General features: G+C 38.6%; 1 pseudogene across 1 annotated transcript in view; it reads right to left on the reverse strand.

Annotated features, from left to right (window-relative positions):
• The window catches only part of LOC311620823 (developmental pluripotency-associated protein 2-like), a 33,844-nt pseudogene extending 12,374 nt beyond the window's left edge, over nucleotides 1–21,470 (reverse strand). Inside the window, exon 1 of the transcript in view lies at nucleotides 21,326–21,470. The product of the transcript in view is annotated as a developmental pluripotency-associated protein 2-like (transcript). The remainder of the gene's footprint in view (nucleotides 1–21,325) is intronic.
• Between the last annotated feature and the right edge of the window lie 1,967 nt (nucleotides 21,471–23,437).

Below are 23,437 nucleotides of genomic sequence, written 5' to 3' on the forward strand. Positions count from 1 at the left end.
AGGAAGAAAAAAGATAAAAAAAACAATGAACAATGAAATGGCAAAAAATGCATATCTATCAACAATTGAATCTAAAAAACAACATAAATGAACATGTGGAACAGAAACAGATTCATAGATACAGACAATATTTTCATGGTTGCATGATGGGAGGGGGTTTAATGAGTGGGTGAAAAAAGGTGAAGGGATTAAGAAGTACAAATTGGTTTTTACATAATAGTCACGGGGATGTAAAGTATAGCATATGAAATATAAGTTAATATTCTAATAACTATGTGTGGTGTCAGATGGGTACAAGATTTTATCAGGATGATCACTTAGTAAGTTATGGAATGTCTAATCACTGGACTGTGAATCTGAAACTAATATAGTAAAGTATATTAACTATAATTGAAAACAAAAATGATAAAAAGGTAAATAAATATTGTTTTACTAATAAAATATTATTTCTCAAATCAAAACAAAATATCACAGAGAATGAAAACCAAGTCAACCCCTCCCCCCCACTCTAAAAATAAAATCTACATTTACTGAGGGTAGGCCAGTATCTTCTTAGTGAATGAAAAATAACATATTAAAGAATTAAATTATTGTTTTCATACTCCTAAATTAAACCTTTGATTTAAAGAAGAACAAAACAATTCTAATAACAACACTGGTTTGCATTAGTAAGTCTGCTTTAAGAGCATCAGTGTCCCAGAGTTTTGAGCTATTTGTGACAAAATTAACCACGTGACCTTGGACATGACCTCTTCTCTTCCATTTGTCCCATCTACAAATCGAGAGAACTTAATTAGATGAACTGGAATGTCTTTTCTGGCTCTGGTGCTGTTTAAGAAAAATTTTATTTGAAAACATAGGTCTGCAATGCCACCTGATTAGGACATTTCTAGAACAAAAGTTGTAAAAAACTTTACACACAACAGATGGTACAACATCCAGCTGATTTTTCCTGTTTGAGCTCTGGAACAGCCTTGGAACAGCTCTCTAAGCTATTGGCCTGACTTGTGAGAAGTTCTCCTGCATCAGGCCTTCCCGTAGCTATTTTAAGTCAGGAATTTTACTTTTTATGACAATGTATCTTTTTATCCTCTCTTATATGCCCCAAAGTTAGAACAAATGTTCTCAAACTTCATCATGCAAAGAAGCATCTGTGTACTCGCCAGACCTTCACTAGGCTCTTCTGTCTTGAATGAGACCAAATCCAGTAGCAACAATTAAGTTTTGAAAGTGGAAGCTTCAGGTGATGGTTCTCCAAATGTGGTCCACAATCAATTGAGAACTTTATTCTACATGAAGATTCCTGTCCCAATTCAGAGGTTATAGGGAGCAGAATAAGAATGTACTTTTTTTTTTTTTTTTTTTTTTTTAGCAGCTCCCATGTGATTCTTACATATTATTAACTTAGGGAAACAGGCTTAATTGACTTATTAATTCTCAAGACTTTTTCTGAGCATGAATGTGATACGAATCATTTTTCTCTTGGAGGAAGAAGTTACCAGAGGTCTGCATACCTTTGAAAATCATTACATTGTGTCCTTTGCTTTCACCATGGCTTTGATATTAAAAATAGCCACATGAGACAGGCCTGCATGGCTCAGTGATTGAGTGTTAACCTATAAACCAGGAAGTCATGGTTTGATTCCCAGTCAGGGCATATGCCCGGGTTGTGGACTGGATCCCCAGTGGGGTGTGTGCGGGAGGCTGCCAATGGATGATTTTCTTTCAACATTGATATTTCTATCTCTCTCTCCCTTTCCATTACTCTTGAAATCAATAAAATATATATATATATATATTAAAAAATATATATATATATATTTTAAAAATAGCCACATGACATTCTTTATTTTTTACTTTTTAGAATTCATGATCCATTACATTCTCAATGTTCCTTATATAAAGAACCTTGGGACAAATTTTTCCTAGCATTCCAATTTAAGAAAAAAAAATTGTTTCTCCTGATGAATTGATGTACTTTCTTTCACCAGAAAATGGGTGGTAAACCACATATCAAAATTTCCCTGTTATTTAGGCTGCTAAGAAGCTCAGGGCAAATCTTTGCATTCAGTTGTTATAGCTTTGATCAGTCAGGGTTTTATGAATATTAATTGTTACCTTCCATCTTTATAAATGGATACTTTTATTTTATTCAATATCCAGGTATTTGTGATTTTATTGTTACCCAGTCTAAATCATTTCTTGAAGTGGAAAGGATGGGTAGAAATAAGAATGACATTACTTTCAAAAGCTATACTTCTTAACTTCTTTGGTGAAATTCAGTCTTCCTTGTTCTTTACATCTTCTAAGGCATGGTTTTAATGACTTGCAATCTACATTACTAATGTGATCATCAGCTGCTTTTCCTTATCTAGTTGTTTATCTTACATCTTGCCTGACTTTCATTTTCCCCTGTTCAGTGTTTCCAAATTTTGTCTAATCATAAAATCACCTGCAAATGCTTGTTAAAAATACACAATCCCAGAATATCCTCTCCATACCTCCCTCCCCCAGTCCCGTGATCGTGATTTGGTAAGAGGATGATATAATTAAACAGCATATTATTTAAGTATCCTTTTGTTGATGCTGGACTTGAGGGATGACCAAACCATACCTTTCCCCCCCCAATACATCTTCCAGAGTTGAGATCCTTCAATTCTTTCATTGTAGAATGAAATACACCTTTAAGACAAGATTGAAGCATGACATTATCCACCAGCATTTACAATCCTGGCTTCATGAGGAAAATATCTGTGGAAGTCAGATAGGTCTCTATTTTCATCAAGTCTTCCAAGGAGTTAAGAGGCCATAATTGGCCCTAACCAGTTCGGCTCAGTGGATAGAGCATCGGCCTGCGGACTGAAGGGTCCCAGGTTCGATTCTAGTCAAGGGGGCACATCCCCAGTGGGGCAGTTGATTGATGTTTCTCTCTCATTGCAGGAGGCAGTTGATTGATGTTTCTCTCTCACTGATGTTTCTAACTCTCTATTCCTCTACCTTCCTCTCTGTGAAAAATCAATATATATATATATATATATATATATATATATATATATATATATATATATGTATATATATAAAAGAGGCCATAATTGTGTAGGAGCATTCTGTTCCGGAAATGAGAAACAGATATAAATGCTATTACAAATCAAAAGCAAGACTAAAAGGAGGCAAAAGCCACAGGAATTTGTATCCAATAATTCTTTCATTTATTTCATTGACATTTTATAAAGCTTTACTGCAGGTTCTCAACTTTGGGAGCTTCAGTATCACCATGGTGCTTTAAAAAATACAATAGTTTAGCCAAAACCCTGCCTACCAAATGACTATCTCTTGGGTTGAGCCAAATTTGTGTATTTTGAAAAAAATCTACTTGAGAATCCCTGAAATGGGCACACTAAGACTTCATTATCTAGTAATCTAGATCAGTAGTTCTCAGTCCTGATGGAGGCATGACTGGGAAACATTCGTGATATAAATTCTTGAATCCCACTGCAGTTTCACTCAATAAGGGACTTTTGGAGTTGGGACAAAAAAATCTGTTTTGAGAAAAAAACAACCTGAATTGAATCTGATGATTCAGCTGTTTTAAGAATCATTCACCTAAATTTCAAGGGACTTTAAAGGAAAGAATTTATGAGACAATTTAATAAAATGGTTCTTTGGAGGGAACATGTAGAATTCTAGAGAAATATATATATTTTTTAATTGTTAGTCTGAAGACAGCTGAAGTGAAGTTTTATCATATCACATCTGCTCTGGTCCCTTGCTCTTCCTTGTGGTACTTCTAGTCTTCTCTCTTCCTTTTTTCTCCCTACCTCCTGCCTCCCCTTTTCTCATTCATGCCTAAAATCTATATTATAGAATTTAGTTTACTGAGTTGTATAAGTGATCTCATAAAATGCCGTTTGGATATAATTTTAATTAGGTGTAGGGCAGAGTGTCTCAAATCTGACATTACATTTGAAATCCCCGGGGAGCTTAAAAAAATGCCCACACTCCACCCTGGAGTAATTACAACTGGGATTGGACTTTTAGAATATGTTTGCTTCTGAAAGCTTTTCAGTTGATTTAATGGTAAGAATCAACTGGATTGAGGGTTGAGAATAGCTAGTTAATTTTGTTTGTCAATGTATTCAAGTTGATAAATTAGGACAGATCTTTTGCCATTTGCCATTTTTGTTGCTGTTTATCGGTTCCTTCTAATGCTTAAAATTTATATAAGATAGGCTTTACTGAGATGGCAAACTGTTTTATGCAGCCCAAAAAGAAAACAATGTGAGGAAACATTACTTTGTACCTGGTAACCTGAGCACTTACTACCAGGCTGATGGGATATATGGATACAGTCTTTACAAAACCAAGGTTTTGGGTTGTCTCTTGTCATCCATGTTTTAATGTACAATTTCAAATGTTTTGTAGTGAACTATACATCTTCCTTAGAGACTGAAGCCATTAGGCCTTATAACTTCCAGTACATACCACACCATAACTAAAGTGATGGCCTTTTATTCTTTATTTTTTATATAAGGAAAGGTTTAGATTGTGAAAATTTTAAAAATGTATAAATATACTCATATTCTGGAAGACCTGTATAACTGAAGGAAGCAGAATAATGAGATGTATTATTTTCTTTAGAGCATTTGTATTAATAGTTCTATTTATCAGACATTTAGGGAATCTCACACTAAACACCAAATGCAATATTGAACATTGGGAATGAGAATACAAATAACATGCTTACTGCCCTCAGAGAGTTCACCTGAATGAATAAAAAATGCTAAACAATAAGGTATTATTGTAGTCTAGTTGGCAAAATAAAACCAATATGCATGTCACAGATATTAGAAAATGGTTATTTTATCATAATTGGAAAATTATTAGAGAATAACAAAGTGCTAACTACAATAGAATGCTGCTACTTAAAGAATAATAGGAAATGAGAAGCAGTGGGAATAAGATTTATACAGAACATGGTACTTTCCTTTGTGTCCTGAAGAATCACAGAATTTGCATTGAGGATGTAGAAAAGGAGGCCATTCTAGGGGTAAGACTAGGAGAGAAGGGGCCAATGTGGTGTATACATTAAAGTATGTGTTGAGGGGCAGGGTATATGCAGACACATAGAAGAAGTAAATTCTTACTTTTTGGAAAGGAAGTCTTGCATCCTTTTGATAAGCTCATAAAAGTTATGCAATCCTTTTTCCAGAACAATGCATAAACTAACAAATGCAAAACTTTTTATTTTGCTTTTTGGATTTACCACTTCCGTAAAGGATAGTGGAGCAAATAAGGCATAAGTGATTTGTTTCCAAATGATTATTGATTTATGAGGAGTGGAGTTAAATTATTACACTGGGTTTAGGAACATTTTCTGGCTAAGAAAAAAAAATTCCTGGTAGTAATATTACTAGAATGATTAAAACCAATAATATAAATATGAAATTACAATGAAATATGGACTAGGAAGACTACTATAATATAAGAATAAAGATTAAATATGTAAAAGGAAGATATTTCTCATTAATTAACGGAATATTTTAAGTAATTGGAATGCAACAAATAATTTTCTTTGTGCCTTTTAATTTTATATGTACGTAATGTTACAAATATTTTTGGAGGTATCCTACGATACCAGAAGTTATGTAGTATTTTAGAAGCAGAAAACTATAGTAGGAGTTTTAATACTTGACTGTTATAAATAAAAGCATAGTATTTTTTGTCATATTAATTTGTAGGAGATGAAAGAGAGAAGGTAAAAACATGACAGTGCTATCAAATTCTGCAGAATAATTAGGATAATTAGAATTTGGCAAGAAGAAAGGTTTTGCATATAATAAGTTCAATTAAAAACCCATGCTTTTAAGAATTTTGCATTTCATAGCTTGCTTAGGTAACTTGGTTTTTTTTATAAGAAAGCATAACATAGAAAATCTGATGTGTAAAGGAACCATAAGTAGGAGGAGATGAACTTGCATGTCCTTGCTTGAAGAACACAGCTATGAACCAGCAGAGGGAGTATGTTAACCAGATTTTCAATAGTGTTAACGTTTTTCACACAAGTCTTGAGTATGAAAAGCTTTACTCTAATAGAGTGAAAATCAAAATCATAAAGATACCTTTTATCTTGATAAGTAGAGCTACTACATTCTTTTGTAAGAATCTCTATATCATGGTTTTATGAAATTACACAAGGTTGAAATTGACAAACGAAGGAAAATGTGGGAATAAATGTTTTATTCATGGTTAGAGCCATGAAGTTGATAGCCTTCTTTTCTTGTCTTCTGCTGAAATTCAAAAAAGGAGATCTGATTTTCAAGAACTGAAGTGTGGTAGTGCAGATGTTTACATTTTGGACAAAAATATTGTGATACAATTTTTTCCTAAGAAAATAAGCGGAATTGTGTCAACTTGCTTCCCAATAAAGTTATATATAATATAGTTTAACTTGAAAGTTATGTTTAACTTTACAAAAATCTTTTAAAACAAAAGCAAACTGATTGGTGGTAGGAGTGGTAAAAAGATAAGGGCAAGAAAGTAGAAATAAAGTAGTCCCCCTTTATCTATAGATGATACATTCCAAGTCCCACAGCCACTGTGGACAACAGTATGGTGTTTCCTCAAAAAATTAAAATTGAACTGCCATTTGACCCCATATTCCCACTACTAGGAATATATCCCAAGAAAACAGAAACACCAATCAGAAAGGACATATGTACCCTTATGTTCATAGAGGCACAATTACAATAGCTAAGATTTGGAAACAGCCTAAGTGCCCATCAGCAGATGAGTGGATTAAAGAATGGTGGTACATAAAGAAATAGTATGGTTCTATAAAAGAAAAGGAATTCTTACCATTTACAACAACATGAATGGAACTGGAGAGCATTATGCTAAACGAAATAAGCCAGAGTAAGATAAATATCATATGATCTCACTCATTTGTGGAATATAATGAACAACATAAACTGATGAACAAAAATAGAACCAGAGTCATAGAAGCAACAAATAGACTGTCCAACCTATGAGGGAAGGCAGGGGGTGAGGGTGTAAGAGATCAACCAAAGGACTTGTGTGCATGCATATGAGCACAACCAATGGACACAGATGAGGGAGGTGAGGTAGGGAAAGCCGGGGAGAGGTAAATGAGGAAAAACGGAGATTTATGTAATACTTTAAACAATAAATAACAAATAAAAAAAAATTGAAGGAAAATATCCCCCCCCCCAAAAAAAAAAAGAAAGAAAGAAAAAGAAAGCTGTGGTACATGTACACAATAGAATACTACTTGACCATGAAAATGAAGGAACTAATTTTGCAACAGCATAGATGGACCTTGAGAGCATTATGCAAAGTGATACAGGCCAGTAATTCAGTCAGAAAAAGACAAGTACCATATAATTTTACTCACAAATTGAGTAATTTTACTCACTTACTCATATATTTATGAACAAAATGAACTAACAAGCAAAATAGAGACAGACTCAGAGAGAGAGCAGGCTGACAGCTATCAGGAGTTGGGAGATGCCTGGGTGGGGAGATTGGAGGGACTGAGTATAAGGAAAAAATTTATGGACTGGGACAATAGTGCGGAGATTGGTGAGTGTGGAGGCAGGGGGTTGGGGGAGTTGGAGGGCAGTATATTGGGGATAAATGATGATGGGCAGAGACTTTACTTGGGATGGTGAACACATAATACAGTGTGTAGAGTTATTGTTTAATTGTAGAATTATTGTAGAATTGTGCATCTGAAATTTGTAGAATTTGTTAACCAATGTCATCCAATAAATTCTATAGAATGGAAAAAAATAATTAAGCATTCATAAGCACTCTTATTATGCAATGTGACAAATAAGATGCAGCTCTAGTATATGATCTATATATTTAGGGTTCAAGATGTCATTTATACCAGAAGGTTATTGTTATGTTGGCTGTTGTCATATTTTTATTTGACAATGGAAGGGAAAAGAGGTCATAAAGTTAAATAATCAGGTATTACATGTATTAAAATTCTTGCAGCACACCAGTTGAAAATCACTGATATATATTATGGTGTGTTATCAGTACCCAATTCCTTTTCCATGGCTGAATAATAGTTCCTTATATGGCCATGCCACATTTTATTTAACCATTCATCAATTAATGAATATTTGGATTGTTTTCATATTTTGGCTGTTATTAATAATGCTGTCATAAACATGTGTGTACAAGCTTCTGTATTGCATATGTTTCTTTTCTGTTGAATATATTCAAAATAGTGAAATTCATGATAATTGTGCTTAGCGATTTGCAGAACTATTTTCCAAAATCATTGCCCTATTTTACATTCCGACTACAAGTATTGATATATTAGGATTCTGATTTCTCCACATACTTACCAGCACTTATTACCTGACTCTTTTTAAAATTCTAACCACTCCAGTGGGTATGAGGTGAATCTCACTGTGATTTTTATTTGCATTTCCCTAAGGACTAACTATAGTTGAATATTCTTTAATGATCATGGGAGAAAAAGAAGTAGTTTGCTTATTACCATATATCTATATTTCTGATATGTACATGAACCTGAGAGAACTTTATTTTATGGCTCTTTATAAAGAAACTCTGTATAATACAGGGGGTAATCTCCTCAGGGACATTTCTATAGTCAACATCGTAACTCTGTGTCAGAGTTGGGGGATATGATATGCTTTAAGAAAAACTAGAATTTACAAAGTATTTTATAACCAGGGATACATAATTTTTTAAATTGATGTTGATTAAAGAGACATCTCTCTTAAACAAACATTTATTTTCTCAGAAGCACATCTAGTGAAAAACTACATTCGCTTAACTTTGCCCTTGTAAGTGTGCTAATCTTAGCAAAAATAAGTCAATAATAATTCTATTGACTCTGTTAGTTCTGCTGAAATTAAAAGAAAACAATTTAAGGCTACTTTGAAGAGCTCATTCTAGAGAATGCAATTCTTGTTTTTCTTTCTGGGAATCTTTTCTTTACCAGCTGGCTCTGCAAAGATGATAAATCCTGTCTCCTGCTGAGTAACTCAGTGTCACTGTGCTCTGATTCACTTTAGACTATGTTGATCTTTCCAAATCTCAACAGTTGGGTTGAAAATATAATAGACAAAAGCCCTTGGAAGAATTAATTCATTCCCTTATGTGTTTTTGATGCTGGGATTCAAATAGGACTATTTTTTCTGTGTCCTTTTCTTAAAACTGAAGCAAAGCAGGCTGAGACTATATGTTATTTTTTAAAAGTACTCTCTTCTTTCCTCAAATTAAACCCTGGGGTGTGAAATTAAGCCCTGGAAGTAGTTGAATAGAGATAATGTGTCTGTTCAAGAATAAGATGTTTTACAGTGAATAAGACTGCATTTGGTGCTATATTATTCCCTTGTCAGAACCTTAGAAATCATTTAATAATTCTGAAAGAACTTGAGGAAGTTTAATGAAACATTGCTATTCTCTTTAGCAGCCCTTCTCTCTAAGTCCCCTCTAACTTTGGGGACTTAACGATTTATGTCATGGCTTCTAGATTCTCTGAGTTTGGCAAAGAGAAGAGAAGATACATAAAAAAATACTAATGTCCTCTTTGAAATTTTTGTGTCTCAATCCCTTTATTGTGAATTTTTACCAAGCACATGAAAAAAAAAAATCCAGCAATATATAAGGACTAAAGGCCTGGTGCATGAAAATTCATGCACTGGAGGGGGAGGGGTTCTCTTAGCCTGGGTGCCCTTTCTCACAATCCAGGGGCCCTCAGGGACGGGAGGTGACCTGGCGATCAGGGGAAGGCAATGCCCCATCAAACCTCTGCTGCTGCCACTGCTGGCAGTGCAAGCCTTGGCCAGCCCTGGTTACCTGAGCCTCCGGTGGCCATGGGCATCTGGGCAGCCATCGTCTGAGGCTTGTCTGCATCTCAGGCTGGCCCTGGAGGCTGGGGGGCTGAGGGGACTTGAGGACTCTGGAGGCCAGTGCTCAGCAAGGCTTGGGGCAGGCCTGGCCTTGCTGCATGCCTTTTGCTCCAGTGGGGCTGAGGGGACTGTGCACAGTCATCCTGTGGCTATGGGTGCCACCATCTTTGAGGGCGGGGCAGTCAATTAGCATATTCCCTCTTTATTGGCTGTGGGCACCACCATCTTTGTGATGGTGCAAGGGACAATTAACATATTCCCTCTTTATTAAATCAGATTTTGCTAGACAACTCCAGCAGATGTACAAAATAACCAGGGAAATTGTTCCAATTCCAACATTATTTACTAAATACATAATTGTACATTCTTTGTATTAGATTTCCACTAGTGGAAGAATTAAATTTAATAAACATTAGATTACAATTTGTGGATCTGCTTGGCACTTCCGTGATAGAAAAAAATGAGTGGCTTGAGTAACCGGTAGAAGAGATTGAAGGATTTACTTCCTAAACATTTTTATAGTTATTCAGTAACCCCAACACTGTTAATTAAATGTCACCAGTAATAAGAAAAAAAAAAATGAAGCAACTCGAAGCACTTCCCAGAAAGTCTCGCTTTTATCACAGATTTGGTTAAACCCCATTCGTTTTCCTTGGCAGCACACCAGAGCAGAGGAAGATATGGAAAGCAGGGTCCAATGTGCCAGAAGAGCCATTTCCATTGGCTCAGCCAGCTCTCATTCATCACGATCTAATAGGTCCTGGGCTTGGACCACCCGCTATTACCAGAACCCACTTCCTGGGTGTGTGAGCAGAGCAGGCACTTGGGGTTTAATGCTCTGCAATAGCTTTCGTGAAATTCTGAATAATTTAATCTTTGGATGTGTGTTGTATAATTCAAGTCTGATGGAACAGTGGGTCTGAGCCAGGGGCTTGGAGTTTGGGTTTGGTGGGGGATTTCTGACTTTCGTCATCTCCATGTGTCTCAGGACCTAAGCTCAGGCACCAGCTCCCCCCTTCTTTTTTGGTGCCACCCACCCTTTTGCTGGGTTTGTGGGGAAGGTGAGGATTGGGCATGAACCTCTTGCTCCCAGTTGTGGGGCAGGGCTGTGAGGTCTCTACTCTCCTAAGAGAGTGCAGCATTAAAGAGACAGATGGCGAAAGCAAGGAGATAGCTTCTTGCCAGCTCTGTGAACAAGAGGCCTCCTTTTTCCTTTTGCACCGTGTCTTGCAAATTATGTAGCTGGCCCTGTTTGTTACGCATTGATTCTCCCCATTTCACACTTGCTATTTGGTTGTTTTCTTTTGAAATGTGTGGCTAGAGTAAAAATAACGTTTCCCTTATTGTTTTTCCCCTATGCACCTGAGAGCTTTTGAGGGGGTTTCCACTGGTCAGATCCATTCAGTCACCAGCCAATGACACTTTGTTAGAAAGGCCATAGTTCTAAGTACTTCAGGGATTAATTAATGTCTCTTTGAATGATTCTATTGGATTTATTGTTCTCCAGGTAATTCAAACAACCATTATATAAAAGATTATTGTAGCCCTGCTGGTGTGGCTCCATGGTTGAGCATCAACTTATGAACCAGCAGGTCATAAGTTTGATTCCCGGTTCAGGGCACATGCCCAGGTTGCAGGATCTATCCCCAGTGTGGAATGTGCAGGAGGCAGCTGAACAATGATTCTCTCTCATCACCGATGCTTCTCTCTCTCCTCCCTTCCTCTCTGAAATCAATAAAAATATATTTTAAAAAAGATTTTTGTAATCTTTGTAATGTCCCATACTTATTTTTGTTATTGTCTGTATTGATTAGTAACATAATCTTACAGACAGAAAGACCTATTCCCTTACCTCTAGGGGCATCACAAAAAGGCTGCCTTTGGTGTGTGTGTGGTTTTTTTTTTTTTTAATTATTTTTATTTTTACTTTTAATTACAGTTTACTTTCAATATTATTTTGTATTGGTTCCAGGTATATAACATAGTGGTTAGACAATCATATACTATAAAGAAGTTTCCCCCCTCATATTTCCAGCACTTATATTGTACCACACATAGTTATCACAATACTAGTGGCCAGGTGCACGAAATTCATGCAAATTAAAAGGGAATTAATTAGAGGAAATATTTTAATATTGCTATTTGCTCTTTCGCTATAATAGAAGTGTAAGAAACGAAAGAAAATTAGTAAAAAGTATATGAAAATCTTCCTCTTGTCAGAGTCTAGGGCATGCTGCAGGACCCAGAGTCAAGTCCCTGCCCACCTTGAAATCCCACGAGACCCAGACCTAGCCGGCCTCACCCCCAATGGGAGAGATCCAGACCAGGCTGGCCCCAACCCTGTCAAGCCCCACCGGGTGAGGGGGCACAGCTTCAGGTCCTCTGTCAAGCCCTGCCAGGATGGGGAGCACAATCTGAGGTCCTCCAGCCTGGTGCTAGGGCAGGAAGTGCAGCCTGAGGTCCCCTTCCCTGGCCTGGCACCACGCAGCCTCAGGTCCCTGCTGATCACTCATTACGGATCTTTATGGAACCCCACCTCTGCTGTGGATGCAGCCATCTTGTGACAGTGTGACAGAGTTAGGGTCAATTTGCTATTATCTCTTTATTACAGAATTAGTGATTATATTCTCTCTGCTGTGTTTCACATCCCTGTGACTATTTTGTAACCACATTTGTACTATTAATCCCTTTACCTTTACACCTGGTCCCCCAACCTCCCTCCCTTCAATTTTGGTTGCATCATATATGCACCCTGACCACATTGTTACACATTGATTCTCCCCATTTCATACTTGCTATTTGACCAACCCCACACCTTGTAAATGTGCCCTGACTGAGAATCAAACCTGTGACCTTTTGGTGTCCAGGATGATGCTCCAACCAACTGAACCACACTGGCCAGAGCAGCAATTCCCTTTTGAATATTTTGAGGTAACTCCATACTGTTTTCTAAAGTGACTGCACCAATCTGTGTTCCCACCAACAGTGCACAGTTCTCTTTCTCCACATCCGAGCCAACACTTATTTGTGGATTACTGACAGGTGTGAGATGATATCTCATTGTGGTCTTAATCTGCATCTGAACATCTCTGACATTAGTAATGTTGGGCATCTTTTCATATGTCTCTGGGCCATGGCCATCTATATGTCCTCTTTGGAAAAGTGTCTTTCAGGTTTTTTGCCCATTTTAAAAATTAGATTGTTTATGTGTTTTTTCTGGTGTTGAGCAACATGAGTTCTTAATAAATTTTGTATATCAACCCCTTCTTAGATGTATCTGTCTCCTTCCATTTAGTAGGATTTGTTTTTTTTTAAATATATTTTATTGATATTTCCAGAGAGGAAGGGAGAGAGCTAGAGAGCTAGAAACGTCGATGAGAGAGAAACATCGACCAGCTGCCTCTTGCACACCCTCTACTGGGGATGTGCCCTCAACCAATGTACATGCCCCTGACCGGAATCGAACCTGGGACATTTCAGTCCTCAGATCAATGCTCTACCACTGAGCCAAACCGGTTTCGGCCGTTCTTTTTGTTTTGACAGTGTCCTTCTCTGTGCAAACACTATGTGATGCAGCCCATCTGTTTATGACTTCCTTTGTTTCCTACTCCTGCAAACAGGGTGGGCAGGAAAATCCTGGGATGAATTGTGCTTCCAGGTACAGAAAACCACTGGACACTTTTTTTTTTTTTTTGTCTTTGGTCTCTTTCACATACTACCTGGTTCTACATTGATATACCATATGTAAATTTTTGTAACTAGTAGAATTTGTTTACTCATTATTAGAGAGGGACAATACCTCGCATGCCAAGTTAAAACAGGTATCTTAAATAACACTGGTTAGATATATTGGGCATATCTTGCTGAAAGACCCGGGGGACTAAATTCAAGCAATATCTCAAACTTGTCATAAGCTATTCTCTTTCTCTAAAGCTCCCAGGGAAGAATGCTCACAGCTCTCTGATGCCTCGCATTTCTTTATAGCTGCAACCATTCTGTGATTACTCTGTAATGTCTGCACAGTCTAGATTAATGTTTCTCAATCTATTATCTATACATCTTCACTGTCCCTTCTAGTTAATCCCTCAAAAAAGGGTGACATAACTGGAAAATGCTGCACACACCCATTCCTTCTAGGAGAATTTCAACATGTATTAATTTATTGAAGCCTCCCCATAGGGCTACAGTAAAATGGGTGTTTAATATTTTTTAAACCAGGATTTTCCAAACTGATTTGATCATGTGGCATATTTTCTTCCATTAACACCTATTAATATTTTAGGGCAAAAACAATCCACAGTGAATTCTTTAGTAATTGCTTATCCGATAGTTAGAATTACTAGTATTTGGGAGTAAGATATTCACCTTTAACCAATTTGATGTGCGTGATCTTAAAGATAACATGTAAACTCAGTGATGCCTGAGGATGTCAGAGTGTCTAGAATACAGAATGGTGTATTTCAGAAGAGGTAGCTGTTTGTTGCAAGAAATCAGGAGTCTACCTGAAAAAGATAAAATCTTTAGATGGGTCTTCTGAGGGCAAACATCTCAGAAATTGGAGCAGAAATTACTCATCCCATTTCTCTCAATATTATTCTTGTCTCTAATTAGGGGATGTGGGCTCTTGTGTTAATGGGAGGGGTTGAATATAATTTTGAAAGATTCTGCAGTCTCTAATAATAAAAGCGTAATATGCAAGCCAACCAAATGACCAAACAGCAGAATGATGGCCCGGATGACCTCCAGATGACTATGCTATGACAGGCACTGGTGCCAGGCCAGCCAAGGCCAGTGCGATGAGATTGGTCAGGGAACCCTGTCATGGCCCCACAATTGTCCCACAGAGGGAGGCCCAGGCTACTTGGGTGACAGAGCTGTGGTGGGTGGGCAGGGCCTCCCTCTGTGGGCAATGGATCTGGGGGCCCCACAATTGATCACCCCACTAAGGGAGGCCCAGGACATCAGTCAGTGACACTGTGGCAAGTGTGCGGGGCCGGCCAGCAATCGCTCTGCAGAGGGAGGAGGCCCAGGCCAGTCAAGTGGTCACACCCCACACCGATTGCCCTCAGAAGAAGGTGACCGGTGGCCGAGGAAGGGGCACCGTTGCACAGATGGCAAGTAGTGGTAGTGGAGGGGGAAGGGCCAGCTGCTGGCAGCCGGGGGAAGGAAAGCCTTGATAGGCTCTGATTGCTGGCCAGACCTAAAGACCCTACCCAAGGAGTCCTGGATTATAAGAGGGTGCAGGCTGGGCTGAGGGACAAGCCCCTCCCCATGCATGAACCTTGTGCACCAGGCCTCTAGTGTGAATATAATAAGCAGAATAATGTCTCCCACTAATATAATGTCTCTTACTAATATCTAGAACCTAGAAATGTTGTATATGGAAAAGGGTCTTTGCAGATGTGATGTAAGTTAAAGATTTGAGATGGGAAAATTACCCAGGATTATCTGGTGGGCCCAATGCAATCACGGTGTCTTTATAAGAGAGGGGCAGAGGAAGGTTACTCACAGAGGGAGAGGATGCGGCAGTGTGAGCAAGGAGCTGCGAGTGATGTGGCACAAAGGCAAGTGTATTATTAATCAGCATTCTTCAAAGAAACAGAACCAACAGGATATTAAGATTATAGATATTGGTTAGAGGAAGGACCATTCACGAAAGGGTTTCAGGTTTGATTCCCTAGGGCACCTATCTGGGTTGCCCATTTGATCCTTGACCCTAGTTTGGAGTGCATGTGAAAGGCAACCAATCAATGTGAGACATTTCAATGTTGCGCTCTCTCTCTCTCCCCCCCCCACCCATTCTTCCCTACCTACTACTCTCTCTAAAAGTCAGTGGAAAAAATACCATCCAGTGAGGATTAACAAAAAGAAAAAAAAAGAGGCCCTAAAAACATTTAAATGTTTTTAGAATAAATTTATTAATTACAACAGATGGGATTTTTATAAACTTTATTAGTTATGTTATTTTAAACAGTGGTCTTACAATATCATGCATAAATTTGTTATTTTAGGATTAATTTATGTATGACTCTGTGTAGCCTGAAGGATAAAGCATACAAAAGAAGAATAAAAATTTCTGCTACTTAGACATGTTATCATTGCACCACACTCACCCCCCTCTAATCTCCATGTCCTCACAAATTCTGGTTATTATGTTTTATAAACCTAATACCTGGTAGTGACCTAACCATCATCCCTCCCCTTTTCCACCAGAAGTTCTATTACAATGATGAGTATATAAAATATTAGAACAAGTTTTAGCAACAAAGAGGTCAAATAATACTTGGAACTATGATTTGATTTTCAACTTCTTAATGCGAAATTCTCTTTGCTTTCTCTTTCTCTTTTAAGAATTTAACATTAGAACCCATAAGACTAAACAAAATATTATAAATACCCAATCAACAGTTTTAGAAGATAGCAAAAGAAGGCTATTTAAATATTGATTTGCCTCTACCTGTATATTTGGAGTATACTTCTAACTCATCACTTAGGCTTGAGATTATGCTGGTGTCACTACTTTCCCGTGAAGGAACTTGGAATTTAAAGTTCATGAAAGCAAAAATGGCCTTGTCTGGCATGTTTGCTGCTATGTAAATAAACTGAACATGCTAGAAGCGGTCCTTTAACTGTTATTAATCCCTCCCGGGCCTGATTCTTGCAGTTGAACTAGCTACTCGTTTACATTGTATTAAACACAATGGCTTGCTCAGGAGATGAGTAGCACAGTTCAGAGCATTTGACATCCAATGTTATAATTCTAGACAAGGCTCACCACTCTATGTATGTGTGTGTGTATGTATGTATGTATGTATGTATGGTGCCACTCAGCTTCAAATTCTTATAATTGGGAACTCAGAATATTGGGGACTAGAAGCGATCATACTTTTTCTCTTTCCCATCCAATATTATGCTCAATTCTTTTCCCCCATCATCAGCAATTATATAGGCTTGCATACGTTGACACTGTCACACTGGTCATATTGCCCAACTGGATTCCTGGCAAGGAGAAATGTCACGATCACAGGGGATTTACAAAGCAAATAGACAAGCTCCTCAAACAAAGTCTCTTTCCCCCTTTCCTGACTCTCTGGATGCACCGTTAGAAAACTATAGAAAGCTGCATGTGAGGACAAATGAAAACGTAATTGCTATGTTAAAGGAAGAGAGAAGAAAACAAAGTAAGATTATTGCTGACTTCTTGGAGTGTGTGTGTGTGAGTGTGTGTGTGAAAGAAGAAACTGGGAAGAGAAGGCAAATCCCCATTTCCTATAAGATGGGCCAACTCAGTTAAAATTTTTTTCAACAAACAACAGACATCAAATATCAATTAATGATGCAACTTGAATTTTGCAAGGCAATGTAGATACATTGAAAAATAAAATGAAACCTTTTTATTTTTGGTGAACTCTCTCCTTTCTATTTAATAGTACAGCTCATTGGATTAAGAGCACTTGGAATCTTTGAAGATGAGTTAAAAGAGAAAGGACTATATCTTACCTGGGCCATTTGATATTACCTGCAATGTCTCTCTCTCTCTCTCTCTCTCTCTCTCTCTCTCTCTCTCTCTCTCTCTCTCTCTCTCTGTGTGTGTGTGTGTGTGTGTGTTGTGAAGCTAAATTTTGTCTGTATTCTTTTGTTTCAGTCTCCAAGCTTGAAAAGGTAAGTTAGGTAAAGCTACCAAAGGTATAATAGGCAGTCCACGTATTTTGCACAACTCAAAATAATTAAAGAAGCGTGGCCTAATACTTTTCATTTCCAGTGCTTGAACTGATCTTCTGTTCCATGTTTCCATGCCTGTGCGTTGAGCGTCTGCCCCCCTGGTGGTCAGTGCATGTAATGGCTACCAGTCGAATGCTTAAGCAGTCAAATGGTCCAACGGTTGCTTAGGCTTTTGTATATATAGATATGCATTACCTATGAACACATACAATAGGGTGGTGGTAACTGCATGGAAGGGATAATACGGGGAGAGGGGCATTACAAGTGTGCAGAAGTAGCTTTCTAATCGTCTTAATTGCAATATACTAATGGAATATGGTATTGAACATCTTTTCATATATGTATATGACAATTGTATATCTTCTTTAGTGTGGTGTTTGTTCATATATTGTGCCCATTTTATTGAATTGATTGTTTTCCTATTATTGAGTTTTAACAGTCTTTTGTATAATTTGGATACCAGTTCTTTATCAAATAGTGTTTTGCAAATAGTTTTATCGCTAGTCTGTTACTTGTCTTTTTATCCTCTTAATGCTTTTACAGAACTGACATTTTTAATTTTAGTGAAGTCTGCTTTTTCAATATTTTTTTCATAGATAGTGTTTTTGATGTTGTATCTAAAAAATTATTGCTGCCTGGCTGGTGTGGCTCAGTGGTTGATTGTTGAACCATGAACCAATAGGTCATGGTTTGATTCCCAGTCAGGGCACATGGCCAGCTTTGGGGCTCAATCCCCACTAGGGGTCATGCAGGAGGCAGCCAATCAATGATTCTCTCTTTTCATTGGTGTTTCTATTTCTTCCTCTCCCTTCCTCTCTCTGAAATCAATAATAACAAACAAAAAAGTTACCACCAAACTCAAAGTCATCTAGATGTTCTTCTATGTTATATTCTAGGAATTTTATAGCATTGCATTTTATATTTATGTCTATGATCCATTTGTAGTTAACTTTTATAAAAAGGTGTACGTTTGTATTTAGATTCATTATTTTACATGTGGATATCTACTTGTTTCCAGTACCATTTGTTGAAAAGACTATTCTTCCTCCATTAAGTTGCTTTTACTCTTTAATCAAAAATCAGTGAAATATATATATATATATATATATATATATATATATATATATATATATATGGTAAATTTATTGGCATTTTATTTGGTTCTATTAAATTTTTTTTGTCAATTCTTTTACTGATACCTCACTGTTTGATTAGTATAGTTCTATGGTAAGTCTTGAAGTCAGGTGTCAGTACTCTGACATTGTTCTTCAATATTGTGTTAGCTACTATGGGTCTTTCTCCTTCCATATAAATTTTCTGTAGAGTTATTTCATTTTCAAATGAAAAAGTAATTCATTTTCAAAATTTTAAAATCATCAAATAATTATTTGTAATTAGAGGTCCAGTGTACAAAATCATGCATGGGTTGGGGTTCCCTTGGCCTAGCTGGCAATCAGGGCAAATCGGGGCCAATCAGGACCAGCTGGCCAAGGGGAGGGACTGCAGGAGGTTGGCTGGCCATGAAAGGTTGGCTGTGGGACTGTATTGACCATCAGGGGGCAGCTCCTGCCTTGAGCATCTGTCCCCTGGTGGTCAGCGCATCATCATAACAAACAGTTGAGAGGTTAATCAGTTGATCAGTCATAACAGTTGCATATATAAAACTCATGCAAAGGGGTGTCCTTTCAGCCCAGCCTGCACCTTCTACAATCCAGGACCCCACAGGAATCAGGCCTAAACTGGCAGTCAGAGATTCCATAGGGATCGTGCCTAAACTGGCAGTCGGATATCCCTCTCACAATCTGAGACAACTGGCTCCTACCACTCATCTATCTGCCTGCTTGATCACCCCAAACCCCTCTACCTGCCTGCATAATTGTCCCTAACTGCCTCTGCCTTGGCCCCACCACTATGGCTTTGTCCAGAAGGACATCTGGAAGGATGTCGAGTTTATCTGGTCTAATTAGAATATTACCCTTTTATTAGTATAGACTGGAGGTCTAATTAGAATATTACCCTTTTATTAGTATAGACTGGAGGTCTAATTAGAATATTACCCTTTTATTAGTATAGACTGGAGGTCTAATTAGAATATTACCCTTTTATTAGTATAGACTGGAGGTCTAATTAGAATATTACCCTTTTATTAGTATAGACTGGAGGTCTAATTAGAATATTACCCTTTTATTAGTATAGACTGGAGGTCTAATTAGAATATTACCCTTTTATTAGTATAGACTGGAGGTCTAATTAGAATATTACCCTTTTATTAGTATAGACTAGAGACCTGATATATAAAATTCATGCACAGAGCTGGGGTTCCTCAGCTTGGCCTGTACCCTCTCCAATCTGGGATTCTCCAATGTCAGACATTCCTCTCACAATCTAGGACTGTTGGTTCCTATACTGCTCACTTGTCTGCCTGCCTGATTGCCCCTAACCACCTCTGGCTTCCAGCTTGATTGCTCCCAACCGTTTTCCCTTGCTGACCTGATCACCCCTAACTGCCTCTGCCCCAGCCCCACCCTCATGGCTTTGTCCGGAAGGATGTTCGGTCTATCTGGTTTAATTAGCATATTACTCTTTTATTAGTATAGACTAGAGGCCTGGTGCACAAAATTCATGCATGGAGGGGGGTTCCTCAGCCTGGCCTGCACCCTCTCCAATCTGGGACTCCCTCGGGGGATGTCCAACTGCTGGTTTAGGCCTGATCCAGGACCACTGGCTCAAAACTGCTTGCTTGTCTGCCTGCCTGATCACCCCTGCTTTGCCCCCGGTTGGCCTGATCACCCCTAACTTGCTCCCCTGCTAGCCTGATCACTCCTAAGTGCCTCTGCCTCTGCCCTAAGTCTGGCATCCCTCTGTGGGAGGTGACCTGGCAGGTCAGGGGAAGGCACCATTCCATTACCCCACTGCTGTTGCCACTGCTGGCCCTATCTTGGGCCCTTCACAGCCACTCATGGCTGCCTGAGCCTCAGCCCTTGCAGCCGCTGTGGCTTTGTCCAGAAGGTCATCTGGAAAACATCCACTCTAATTAGCATATCACCTTTTATTAGTATAGATTTGGGGACTATTATAACCACCCAGAACTTAAGGAAAACACATGGACCTGGCCGGTTTGTCTTAATAGAGAGAACATAGGCTTATGGACTAAATGGTTCCAGATGTGATTCTGGTCAGGACACATGCCTGGGTTGTGGGCTAGATCCCCAGTAGGGGGCATGTGGGAGGCAGCTGATCAGCAATTCTTATCATTGATGTTTCTATTTCTCTCTCCCTTTCCCTTCCTCTTTAAAATCAATAAAAAAAAAAAATATTTAAAGAAAACATATGATCTTCACTTTGGGCTTTGTGATTTTATAATATTCTTTGTTCAGTAGTTTAACTTCCCTTAACTTTTCTTTACTCACCTTCAAAATACAATCTATTTTGGGGAAGATGATCAGGAAAGTGATTCTAGTGGGTAGAAGTTTTTTTTGGAGGGGATTGGGCTGTGAAAATATTTAAAAATTGAGCATGGTGATGGTTGTACCACTCTGAATTTACTTTAAAAAAAACCACACAGTTCATTGACATGTACAGTATATGAATTATATCTCAACATAGATGTTATTTTATTTCTTTTTAAATAAAGACCAGTCTTATGATCAATTACAAATGTTTTCAGAGGTCCCCCAGGATATGCTTACCATGTCCCCAAACAGGCTGCAACTCGCAGTGGCCGCCCGTCCTGGTGGATCTGGATGGTGTGGTTTGCAAAGGAGAAGGTGGCAAGAGGCTTGTGGAATTTCTGCAACCCCATTCCTGTGGCTCCTCATAGGGCACCAGGGCCATTTCCACTGTGCCAGCTCTCTGCTTCCTTTAACCTACTGGGCAAAAGAATCCTGCATGCTCTGGCCAGAAAGTGCATTCTCTCTCAGGTGGGCTGCATGCTTTTTTAAAGGTGGTTTTATGGATTCAAAAGGATAAACAGAGATGTGGAAAGCTCTTGTCGCAATCATTTTCCATGGCTCTTCCAGACTCATGGGAAGTGAGAAGTGGCTCTGCATTCATCCCAAAGGGTGTCTTTGAGCAAAAGCACCCAGAACGGCACAGCTCCTGCAGGATGCCCCACACACTTCACTGTCCGGACTCAGGGGGCCTGAGGCTCAGCGAGCACAGGACCCGGGAGAAGGCAGCACTTTCTGCACTGCCCAGGCCCGCATGGACTGCAGCTGCACCCGCCGAGATGGGCAGGGTATTTCTGCTGTTTTGTTTTGGTCTGGCATCCACCCCGTCAACCATGGACTTATGCCTGCACTGAGAATGTGAAGGGCTCCATGGTCCTACTTTTTGGTGGACGGTGCACACACTTCCACCTCATGAAGACTGGCAGTTAGACACTGGTGGCTTCTGAGTCACCTGAGGCAAGAGAGAGGGCCCTGTGTCCAGAATGAACTTGGGTGTCCGCAGCTTGGAGGCCTCCATGGAGTCCCCCAAATCTGCCACCGCCTGTGCTTCTCCAGTGCCCACAGGCATGCACTCTTTTTCCCGTGGGCCCTAAAGCTTGCAGAATCAGGTGGAGATGGGAGGCAGCAGAGCGGTCAGGGCTTTTGGGAACCCCCGGCCGAGCAGGATGCCCACCCACCTTAGGGTGCTGGGAGCTTCCTGGAGAAGGGACAAGGATGTGCCAGGCCACATTCTGGCTGCCTGAGCCTGGGCCCTTCGCAGCCGCTGTGACTTTGACTGGAGAAGGACATCAGGAAGGTCTTTGGGAAGATGTCCGCCCTAATTAGCATATTACCCTTTTATTAGTATAGATAGGTAAGCTAGTCATACAATATAATGCATCAGAAAATATCCTAACTTTCTCCTTAGTATAAATTTTTATAGCTTTAACTTTTGAAGATGTAAAAATCAATTTTTTTAATATAAAAGCAAAACATAATATTGGGTCATTTCTTTTTATTCTACATAAAATACCCAAGTTTGAGAGTGACTTTGAAAAGAGAAATTTAGGTTTTGAATAGCTGAGAATAGAACTGGTTAGTGGTGCTTTGCTTTAGTTTTGTAGTCGTTTAAATAAAAAATGTTCCCCCATTCCGCCCAGTATTCCAGGAAGCCATATTCCCACACTAGTCACCCCTGGAACTACCTTCATTAGCTGTGAATCTAGACAATCAACTGTGTAAAATGTACCTACAGAAAAGATCAAAGTGTTTTTGCTCTTAAGACAATCTTTTTTTTTCATGAGTTTCTATGACCTTCTTGGGAAGAAAACTTTTCTCATTCTCCTTCAACTTAAAATATACAATATGCCAAGGTGCCCTATTTTAGGATTGGTTTCCTGAACCCTATTAACCCTTCATTATTTGAGCATAAGATTTTTCGTAGATGGGCTTATGCACTTGAAAACGTTACCCAAAGCTTCATTAGGTAAAAAAGTATTTGGAAAGTGATTTTAATTAAGTAGTTCTCTGTTGGAAAGTCCTATGGAATATGTACTTCTACCAAAACACCATGTTCAAGATGAGAATAGAATATAGAAAGTAACTAGAGATGAAGAATTTAACATTCCAGCTATTCATATCTTCTTCCATGAAGGTAGGAAACCGCAAAACTAAGTACAATTGCAAACTGCATAAGTAAAAAAAAGTTTGAACTTCTGGAGCTCTTTCAGGATCCATATGATGCCCAGTACTGAGAGTAGGCATTCACAGTGTGGTGATTTGCTAATCAAGCCTATTGTCAGTAGTCAACTTATGTTCCTATAATTGGAAAATCCTGATTGAGTAACTATGTTTTAAACAGTGAACAGGCCA

This window comes from Pipistrellus hanaki (genome assembly GCF_964339955.1).
Source record: "Pipistrellus hanaki genome assembly, chromosome: 1".
In the NCBI taxonomy this organism is placed as follows: Eukaryota; Metazoa; Chordata; class Mammalia; order Chiroptera; family Vespertilionidae; genus Pipistrellus; species Pipistrellus hanaki.